We start from the raw sequence: 11,186 nt of genomic DNA, 5'->3' as shown, positions 1-11,186 counted from the left end.
TGTACATGGAGCCACAGCTTATTTTGTATATATGAGAATTGATCAGTCTAATTTTGTACTGAGGTTATACTACCTGTCTCCCATATTCGATCATTTGTAAATGAGGGAGTGGGTTTCCTTGGTTAGGTTTATTTGATAATCCATTTGTAGGCCTATTGCAAAGTCTCTATGTTGTTTTCAATGGGCGCTTTAACTATAAAATATTAAAAATTTCACCATTCATCAACTATTAAACCATTTAGAACTTTTGTTTTTAATTTTTTTTTACATAATTTAGTCTTTAAATTTTCATCAATCTAGTGATTTTCATTTTATTTATATATAGTAAAATCATTTACATAAAAGTTAAAAATATTAAATTCTACATATATATAATTAATTATCATTTTAATATCTTTTTGACTAAGAATCTAAAGATTTTTTTCAATGAAATTACAATTTTGATTGGTAAAAAAATTGTCATGAGTCCGGTCTTTTGACAAATTTTTTTTATCAAGAATCTTAAGATGATTAACACTATCAAAAATTTGCTTATGAAAAATTTTTGTCAATAATTATTAATTAATCACCAGTGAATTATTAACAGAACATAATTATAAATTAATTCAATATTTACTTACAGAATATTGAAAAAATTTATTTACAAAAATTATTTCATTAGTATTTCATTGATAAATTATTGGTGAGAAAAAAATTTAGTGCGAGAAATACTGATAGAATAATCTATCAGTAAAGGTAATACAGACGGATTATTTCATTGATAAATTATTATAAAAAAATTAAATTAAATCAAATTTCGAATAAAAGGAATTAATTTACCGATGGAATTTCTATCGGTAAGGTGGATAAAAATGAAATCCTTAAATCCTTTCTTATTTTCTCCCCTGCATTGAAATCCCTAAACCACCCTTTTCCTCTTTCTCTCCCCGACTTATCTCTGCCATTCTCTCGTCACCGCCGCGCCGTTGATCGTCTTTTCCGGTGCTGTCGATCGTCATCAGTCGTTCGGTTGGTTCCTTTCCTCGTCCGATGATGTCGTCCGTCGTCTGGCGTTGGCTCTTACAACAGGTCGGCTTCTTTGTTTTTTTGTTTTGTTTTGCAAAATCTGTGGCTTCCATGTATTTGTTTTTTTTTTTAATTAATAGTTTATTTTTTATTAGGATTTTTAAGATTAATTGTAACTTTGAATGTTCTTTGATTTATTTGTCACTATAATTTTGTTATTGCCAGGACGGTCAATTAGTGACGGTCAATTAGTAGAACTTGCTGTGCTTTCTATGCAGGCTGATTATGTGGAAAATTCAGAGTCTGAACAACAAAGTAGACTACTTAAAGAAAGGTTGGAGTTTTGTGAATTAAAACTTCTGTGCCCTTCTCTTAAACTTCCTTTTCTGATATGTTGATTTAGGATTATCTTAATATATCAGTTATTACAAATACTTTACGTGTGCACTAAAGGAATCTCGTTTGCTACTGTAGTTTCTGAAACTATTTAATTCAAAGATTGCAGAAAAGATTTATGTTAGAAATAGGATTCGCACCTTAATCATGACGAAACTTGCTAACCAAATGGAACTAGTCCAGTTGGTACCCACTAACTTGTTAAAGCCTTGGTTTTCTGGTCAAGGTCAATGTTGCAAACTCCTGCAATCATCAGCCATACTAATAATAATTTAGTTTATTTATACTAAAAAAAAAATGCTGCTTGCTATAATGGATTCTGCCTTTGCGTATGTAAGTTTGCCATTATGCTAAGCAAGATCCTTTTCATTATGTTTACTGGTTGCAGATTTATGCCGTGTTATCGTGGCTGCAGCATCCCGCTTGATAATAGCTTATGGACTGATAAATACCAGCCAAAAAATGTCAAAAAGGTGAGATGTTATTAGCTTTTCTGTTCAGAACTGCTATTGTTACTAAAAGGGAGATGGCTAGAGGGATGTGATATTATATTTCATTTTTTAATCTTTTTCTGCTTTAATGCACTTCTTAGGTGTGTGGCAATACCGAATCAGTTACATCTCTGGCATGAGACAAGTTTTCAAGCAATCAAAGTCTTCAATAACAATGGTAAAATCAACATGCAGGAAGATGATGATGATTTTTGCTGAGGGTTAAGCTTAGGTCTTTCATGGATCAGATGATGTAATTGATGAATTTCAATACTATATTATTCAGGACTTGTATTATGGAATTTATGGATTTCAGTACTATATTTTATAGATTTTAACTTTATAATTTGGATTGTTCTAGAATTTATGTGGATATAAACTTTATGATGTGGATTTGATTGTTAAATAAATAATATAAAAATAATAAACTTTTTAAATAATTACACATGCTTTTTTAATTTAATGATTTCTTAAATAATTATGAATGGAATCAATCAAATTACATATAAAATTTGGATTTTATCGACTGATTTTACTGCTAGAATTCTTATTTTTACTGACAAAAATAAAAAAAATTGCCTACAAAATATTGATGAAATATTGATAGAATACTAACGAAATATTGACGAATTTAAAGAAAATCAACCTTTATTGATTGATTATCAATTAATTACTGATAGATTATTAACAAAATATTGCTGGATTACAAATGGAATACCAATGAATTACTGATGGATTATCGAACTATATATCCTCACTTTCATTTGGATCACTCAACTTTAATTTGTACTAACAAAATCATTAAAATTTGCTAAATATGACAAATACAATCACTTAACTTTTTTATCCAAGTTACTAACAGAAAAATGATGTGGTTGCCACGTCATATGCCACATAAACTAAGCCTAAATTATTATTTTTTTCATTTCTTTTCTCTCTAAAGAATTTCAACACTGGCCAGCCACCATTCAAAGCTCAATTTTTGACGCTGTATGGTTGCTCTCTCTGCCATCAATCGTTTCTTGTTGGCATGTGATCTTCATCAGAATTTAATTGTTTGCTAATTTCATCCTCCTCATTCTTTTTCTTGGCTCCTTTCCTCCTAAAACTTTCTAAATTATCCTATATCTAACCTGAAAATAAGATCTACTACCATCTGTTCAGCCTTCTACCACCATTTAGACAACTATAATTCCATTTTTCCATTTCCAAATCAGAAAAGGGAAAATTATTATCAAGTTAAAAAGACGAAATCCACCACGAATACTCATGATTCCAACCACATTCAATAAACAAAAGTATACAATTAGACATTAGTCTTGAAATAAAATCTAGCATAATTAGTGTTGTAATATTTTGAGTAGCTAAAACAAGCGCACCTTTCTTTTCTTCTTTTTCATCATTGATAAAGTTAAAACCAAGAAATAAAGCCAGCAAAGAAACAATTTTTAAAACATGCTTTTATAGAAACAATCAAAAGGGCAGCAACTGGAGACAAACAAAGGAGGAGATTTTTTTTATTTTTGGCTTTGCTGGGGTGCTTCTGCCTCTAGCCTGGTAAAAATAACTCTGCTGAGCTCAAAAGTCAACTTTAGGCCTGTTTATGAGGTGGTGGAATGTTAGTTTTGGGTGGCTGCCGATGGAGGCTGAACAATTAAACGGAGAAAAAGTGACATTTAAGGGAAGGTAAGAAAAGAAATGAAAAAAAAAATTTTAACTTATGTGGCATAAAATGTGGAAGTCATATCATTTTTTTATTAGTAATTTGGATAAAAATAGTTAAAGTGGCCATATTTGTTATATTTAATAAGTTTTAATGATTTTGTTGACACAAATTAAAATTAAGTGATCCAAATAAAAATAAAAGCATAATTCAGTAACCAAAAATAAAATTTACTCTTATTTAAATGTCGCGGTATTTAAAATTATCAGAAACACTCCCATATGTCCATGACCGTCACAGTTAGGATGTCGCCCACCAATAGAGAGAATAAAAGTGAGAGACATAACGACAGAGTGATGCAATGCAACGAATAGATAGTGCCACGTGGAACAATAGTCAATTGGAAGGGTGATTAGGTGTGTGAGAGTTGAGAATCAAGAGAAAGGGGAAAAATAGAGAGCCCTCTGGTGCTATTTGAATCGTCGTCCTTGGTTGGGCAAAGCCCTCTCTCTCTTTTCCCTAAACCCAAAGCTCTTTTGTTTGTCTCTATCTGTCTACCGACGGTTGAGGCTGAGGCTGAGACTGAGAGTATAATTGGTCCCCGTTATTCTCTCCCGTCTAAAACCCACAAACTGAGCTTTGGGATTGCTATTTAGGGTTTAGAAATATTGACTATGTATTGTTATTTCATCCAAAAATTAATTCCATATTTTTAGAGAGAGAAAAGGATAAAGAAGCGTTTCTCAGTTCTATATTTTTATTTTACTGATCTTTTCCTAGTTTGATATTTAAATTATAAGACTTAATGTGTTTAGTTTACAAAATTATGATAAGATAAGATGATATTATAAATAAGACTAGATTAAATAATATTATTTTATTTTATATTTGATATATGTAAAAATTAAAATAAGATAATTTATATATTGATTAAATAATGTTATTTTATTTTATTTTATATTTAAATAAAATAATATACAATTTACATCTTAAATTTTCAAATTAGATATCAATTTAATCCATCTAATAGTAAACATCATTAACTCAACTTGTCTACTTGGCATCTCATCAATACAATCAGCCAATTTGTATGCCAAATATTAAATTAAAATATTGAATAATTTTATTAAAATTTTCATGTGAATACCCCATGGCAACACACTATAGATCCAAGTAAATAATTTATTTTTTTTCCTATTGTGCAATTAAAATAAAAAGAATTTTTAAGTTTATAGAAGTAACTAAAAGAAAACATATGAAAATTAAAAAGAATTACTGAAAACTTAAGTTTATTTATTGTAATTAATTTCTGGTTGATTCTTCCATTTTGTTCCAAATTGGAAAGTAAAAGTAAAGATTGAAAGTAATTTCAAAGACCTAATAAAAAACAAACCATCATTCAAATTAAGAAAATCTATGCCTAACATAAGAAAAACCAATCAATCAATTCCATCTCCAATTTTAGTAATCCAAGTGCCAACAACATCCTTATTAGGAAAAGGAAATTGAAGATGAAAACAATCCAACCTTATATATTTATTGTATTCCCAACTTAAACTTAATACTTTAAGAAGATGACAATTGGACATATTGGGTCATTTCAAATTAAAAAAATCAGATTGTTTTGAATTCAAAATTTTTTAAATTTCATATTTAAGTTTTCTAAGTTTGGATTATTGAATTAAGGTTAATTTAGATCAAATTGTTGAGTTTTAAATTAATTATATAATTAAATAAGATTTGATTCATTATTCAAATATGAAATACATTATTGATTGGGAATATAACTAAAATGTTGACAACCAAACTCTCAAAGAAGCGGTAAAACCCAATTGATTAATGTGCAGTGGTGGATCTTGATATTTAATTTTGAGAGAGTCAATTAATATTGGCTTAAGAGTAAAAAAATCCCTCAAACAAAAAATCATTTATCAATTATGCTTCTCATATTTTAATGCAATTAATCAAGCCCTAAATCTTCTATTTCAAACTATTGAATTTTAAACATTTATTTTCACCTAGTTGAATTTTTTACATATATTTTCACTCAATTAAGCCATTTATTGGATAGAAAAAGTTAACCATTTTTCTCTAATAAGAGTTTGATTAATGAAAGTAGATATTTGAGGGTTTAATTGATTGTTAAAAAAGAAAAAGGGCTTAGATGATTATTGAATTTAGTTCAGAAGCTTTGTTGACCTTTTTTCCATAAATATTATATTGAATTTTAATTTTTTTCTTCATAAGTAACCTCCTATATATATCATCAATATAAATAGAAATATACTAAACATAACTTACAAAATTATAAATTTTATCAATTCATATAAAGAAATATAATACATCAAATAAATCATTTTACGTAAAATTGTGAATGATTTAATAAAAAAAACAATTGCTAAAAAACATTTTTTATCAAAACAAGAGAAATAAAATATACCATTAAAAGAATAAAATTAAAACTTTAAGATTAGAAGTTAATAATTTTTAACTTTTAAAAAAGTTATTCAAATCTAACTTTTGTCTTGAATAAAACATTGCATTATAACAGGAGAAAAAATCTAAAATAAAATTAAAAATGAAAATTATATGGAGAGAAGTTGCGGTTGATTAAAAAAAAAAGTTTGATACTTTGTTGAAAAAAATTATAGATTTAGAGTCTTACGAAGAAACTAGAAAAAAATTATATGGAGTCAATTTGACTTTTGTTAAATGGATATGATTATGATTGTAACAAGTATGGGCTTCCTAATTCTTATAACAAATCTCTTGATTTTAAGGGTTTGTAAGTAATAATTGACTGGTATAACAAATAAACAAAAAAATAATATGATTTTAATCATTCTTAAACTATAATGCATAAGATAGGTACGCACCCATAAGCATAAACATGCACAGATTTTAACTACCCAAAAAATGTCATTACAATAACTTTTTATAGGTCTTCCGCAAATAAGCCATTCGGATTTCAAAATATTATTAGCTAGTTTAACTTAGTGAACTAGAGATAATGTATTCACATGAAGAATGGAACTTACAGATTATTTGATTCCCTTAACACACTTGATTATTCTTAAAATTTGGGAGGAGCCACAGACCCCTTTTGACTTGTATAACCATCCGTCTCTGCCTCATGTTACTGGGGTTTTTAAAATTTTAAGGGTTCAAGGAGCTTTCAGGCTTGTATAACCATCTGTCTCTGCTAGTGTACTTGAAAGGCATAAAATAGGTTGTTGAATTCCATGCATGTGTTGGGGAACAAAGTGAATGTCCCGCATTTAAGTCCAAAAGTCGCAAACCCAGCAAAAGATACCCCGAAATGAAAACAAAACAAAGCTAAGGTGACCTTAGGAACTCAGCTTCTTTTAGAACTTTGAAAACATAAATTGAGAGAGAAAAAAATAAAAGAAAAAAAAAAGCTGAAAGAGAGGGTCTTGGAGACTCTAGGAATGAACAGAGGAAGTGCGGAGCGAGGACTTGGGAGAGAAATGAGAGACAAATATGTTCATAGCAAAGCTAAAGATTTGCATGGTTTTGAATTTTGAAAAAAAAAAAAAAGAATGTACAAATTTGGTATATAATTTTTTTGATCCCTCAGACAAACAAGGCCTTTGAGAGAAAATCTGAAACCTCTCAGATACAGTGATCTTCTCTTTCCACTCTCTTTTCATTATTTTAGCTGAAAACTTGGCTAGGCTCATGGGTTTGTTCTCTTGACCTCCAATATCTGCGAGATTTGGGGCATCTTTTTCTAAACTTTGTTGCCTCTTCTTGTATATTTTCTCTAGATTTTCCTCTTGTTATCCTTAATTTTTTTATTTGAAAATCCTTGTTTCTTGATTTCAAAGATTTCCTTCTCTATAAACCTCTTTTCATCAGTTTTTCTTCTTGAAAAGAATGGAAACACACAAAAAAAGTGCACATACAAATAGTGAAATGCTTGAGTACCATGGTTGGGATTGCTAGCATCTTGTTTCTGACAAGTTTATAAGATTTAGGTCTGAAGCTTTATATTCTTGGATTTTTCCTCAATTTTTTCTTGTGAAAGCTTGTGTTTACATATATATGGAAGCTAGTGAAAACAATGGCTTAAGAACATCAAACCCAATGGTGTAGCAATAGTAATACTAACAGTGGTGGTGGAATTGGAAGCAATATTGGTAGATCTTCCTAGAAGCGAAGGCCTAAAAAAGTCCCAAAAATAGGACTTGGTGTGGCACAGCTTGACAAGATAAGAATAGAAGAACAACAAAAGAAAGATGCAGCTGTAGCTGCTGCTGCTGCTGCAATTTTGCCTTCCCCGTAATCTGTTATTTCACCACCAATTATTCATCATAAATCATCATATCTTTCTTTGCCAATCCCAAAGTTCCTTCCTTCAAATCAATCTTCTTCTTCTGCTGCTTCTGCTTCTTCAATTCCATTTCCTGCTGAACTTATTGCACCACCAAATTCAATCTTTAGAACACCTTTATTTGTTCAAAATATTGATATTGTCAGTACAGAAAACACTGTTCCATTGACCTGCAGTGGTTCTCCAGGGTGGCATCCTGGTGCAGCAGTACTTTCAGGGAATGATAGTGTTAATAATGGTCATAAAATTTTGTTCTTGTGAGTATAACATTGAAAAAGAGTGTTCTCGGTTGGACCCTGGATTGGCTTTCGGGACAAATTTGAGTTTGCCTTATGAATCTGAATCCATTTGGCTTTTCCTAGTTTGATTCAAAGGTTACAACCATTTCAATAACCTTCTTCTTCAGTGATAAGAAAATTGATTTTGTGTTGTAACTTGCAGTTGTTGGAATCTTTAATTTATTTTTTAAAATATATTTTCATTTCTGGTAACGTTGATTGATAAAGAAATAGGTGAATTAATGGAATTCTATTTTTTATGTAGGTGAATTTGTCATCAAGAACTTCATCAACATCTGTACTGAATTTTCAGATGAAGCTCCCTTCAAACCAAGGCTATTATGGAAATTGTACACCTTTATTGCCTGAAGAGGAGAAGGTATTTGTCTTCAATCATGTATAGCTTATTATTGATCCAATGATAAATTCTAGTTTTTAATATCTCTTTCCATTTACTAATTAATATGATGTTACTTGTGAAATTCATGAGGTTTATGGTCTGAATTTCACATCATTTTGCCTTTTTTTTCTCTGTTTTTTAATTATAGAGGCCTCTAAACAGTACCTTTCACAGTGGGAAAATTGCCTGCTGAATTAACCTAAAAAAAACTAGATTTATACAATAGTTTTATAAAGAATTAGGTTTCCTTCTTTTTAATCTTTTATAGAAGTCTTAAGAATGCTGCTTCTTTCTCTTTTAGACCTTGATATTGTGTAATAGTAACAGCCTAACACGGTTGCTTTTTTTGTGTGTGAATTTGGTTACCATAAATTGTAGGTGGTTGGCTTGAAGAGATCATATCCCTTCTCTCTAGACAATGCTCTATTCACAACAAATATCCTCCCATTGCTCATTCCATCAATGAACAAGTTGAAGCAGCTTCAAGGAGCAATGGTACAGCATTCAATTTTAAAACTGGCACCCCGATTTTTAGGTTTGATTTTAATTTTTATCTCTCAAACATAATGAGTATTGAGGTTTAATATTCAAAACACAACTTCTCTTTCTACTTTCTCATATGTACTAAAAAGAAAAATAATCATAACTGATTCTATATAAGTTTTTCCACATTTATGTTTTCTTTGTATCATTTTCAGGGAAGGACCTTCATGTTCAACATCAAATTTGGATTCAAAGTCCAAGAAGAACATCAAACAAAATGGGGTCTTTGATGGAGATTTTCTCACATTAGCCGTTCCAATAACTACTTCAATGTGTTCAAGCTCAAAATTCAAGCATCCTCCATCCATTTTAATCTATTACAATTATGAATTGCCCAAGCTCGAGTCATTAGCTTATCAAGTGAGCTTAAAAAACAAATTACACCATCTCCATTTTCATTAATTTTATGCTTTTGTATGATCATTTGTTCTTCAGTTGCTCATATATAATTTTGTTATTTGTCAAAGGCAAGCATTGAAGTTTCAATTATCCGGCAAGGAGCTAGCGGATTAAATATGTACTATCCACCATACTATAGTTTCTTTCCACCAGCAATGGTGCAAATTGACCGACCAACTTCAATAACCATGGCCAATTGAAGAGGTGGGGAAGTAGGAGGACATGTTGGTCTCAATTTGAAACTATAAAATACTTAAAAATAAATATCAAATCTCTTGTACTCGTTTCTTTTGTATCATTAAATTTTCCTTGTATGATTGAGCATGAAAACAAACAGAAAAACAAAAAATTCAAATCTTAGACTTTGAGTTACTGAATCGTTGGTTCAAAAGTCATGTACTATAAAAAAGAATTGAATTTCTCATTTCTTATAGCTTTCCTTATCGGTATTCTTGTAATAATCATTTTGTATATAAATTGTAGAATTTTTCATCACAAACAATTTTATATATACACGTTATGTGTCTATGTAATTGTAAATAAATAAAAAAAAGGTATTACATTGACATATATAGTTAATGTGAACTTCTGCATATATCTAAACTAGTTTTTTAGAAATATAAAACATCATTAATTATTAAAAATATAATCATTATTTAACAATGTAAAGTTTTATATAATTATGTAAACTCAATTACATAAATATAAAAATTTATCATCAATTTATAAAAAAAAAATCCAATAAAATTATACATGATCGAAGATATTTTTATATCATCTTTAAAATACAAAAATGTCAACCAAGGTTTTATATCACTAATAAGAGAATAAAAATCTAAAACACATCTCAACCTAAATCTTGGCCAAGTAGTATATGCTAATTTTGATGTTGATGTGCTAGTTGATTGATAGTTTGCTTACGGAGCTTTCAAGGAATTCCTTTTTTTTTTTTTTTTTTTTTTCATATTTTCTTCGTTGGTTTGTGTGGTGAATGGGCTAGGTAGAGGCAGGCACTGGTAACAAACTTTTGCATATGGGATTTGTGGGGATCTGACTATGCTTTGTCCTGTCTTTGTAAGATGGGTCCCCCAAATCAGACCCTTCATTATGTGAGTTGCAGATGGTTATGTCTAGACGGGTCCATACTGGATTATAGAGAAAAAGAAGAGTAATATTGCTGAAAACGTAAAATTCAATTTCAGATGGTTAAGGCAGATTTCGAATTGAAAATAGTGGTAAAAATAAAATTAATTACAGTAGTGATAAAATTAAAATTAACGGTGGAGATATATATTCAAATACAAATATAATGATAACGATGAGGTGAATTGTAATAAAAGAAGAAAAGACAATTAAAGATGTTAATTTAAAATGTGTAAATTATTTAATATTTATAAAATTAATAAATTATTAAAATTATTAAATTATTTTAATATCAATACTTTTATTAAAAATGATTAAAAATTAATAAAAATAATATTAATATATCAAATAATATTTTTCTTTATTTTTTATTATTTTATGTAAATACTTGTTAATTAATAAAATAATCTCCAAAAATTTTTATATAATATTAAAATTTATTTATTTATTAATTTCTTATATAATAATTTATTATTTATTAGTCTATTTATTTATTTGTTTATTATTTATTAGT

General features: G+C 28.9%; 1 long non-coding RNA gene and 1 pseudogene across 1 annotated transcript; both read left to right on the top strand.

The window, feature by feature from the left end:
• Window positions 1-1,049: 1,049 nt before the first annotated feature.
• LOC149514595 (uncharacterized) lies at window positions 1,050-2,240 on the top strand. The gene is made up of 3 exons (XR_016327958.1): window positions 1,050-1,339; window positions 1,790-1,874; window positions 1,994-2,240. It is a non-coding gene; the product is annotated as an uncharacterized LOC149514595 (long non-coding RNA).
• A 4,764-nt stretch (window positions 2,241-7,004) lies between these two features.
• Window positions 7,005-9,777, top strand: LOC149514594 (uncharacterized; annotated as a pseudogene).
• The last annotated feature ends 1,409 nt before the right edge of the window (window positions 9,778-11,186 follow it).

The sequence above is a fragment of the Durio zibethinus genome, chromosome 15 (genome assembly GCF_047325235.1).
Source record: "Durio zibethinus cultivar Kanyao isolate XHJ-2024 chromosome 15, ASM4732523v1, whole genome shotgun sequence".
NCBI classification, from domain to species: domain Eukaryota; kingdom Viridiplantae; phylum Streptophyta; class Magnoliopsida; order Malvales; family Malvaceae; genus Durio; species Durio zibethinus.
Note: the sequence above shows the minus strand (reverse complement) of the source record. Positions and strands in the feature narration are given on the sequence as shown.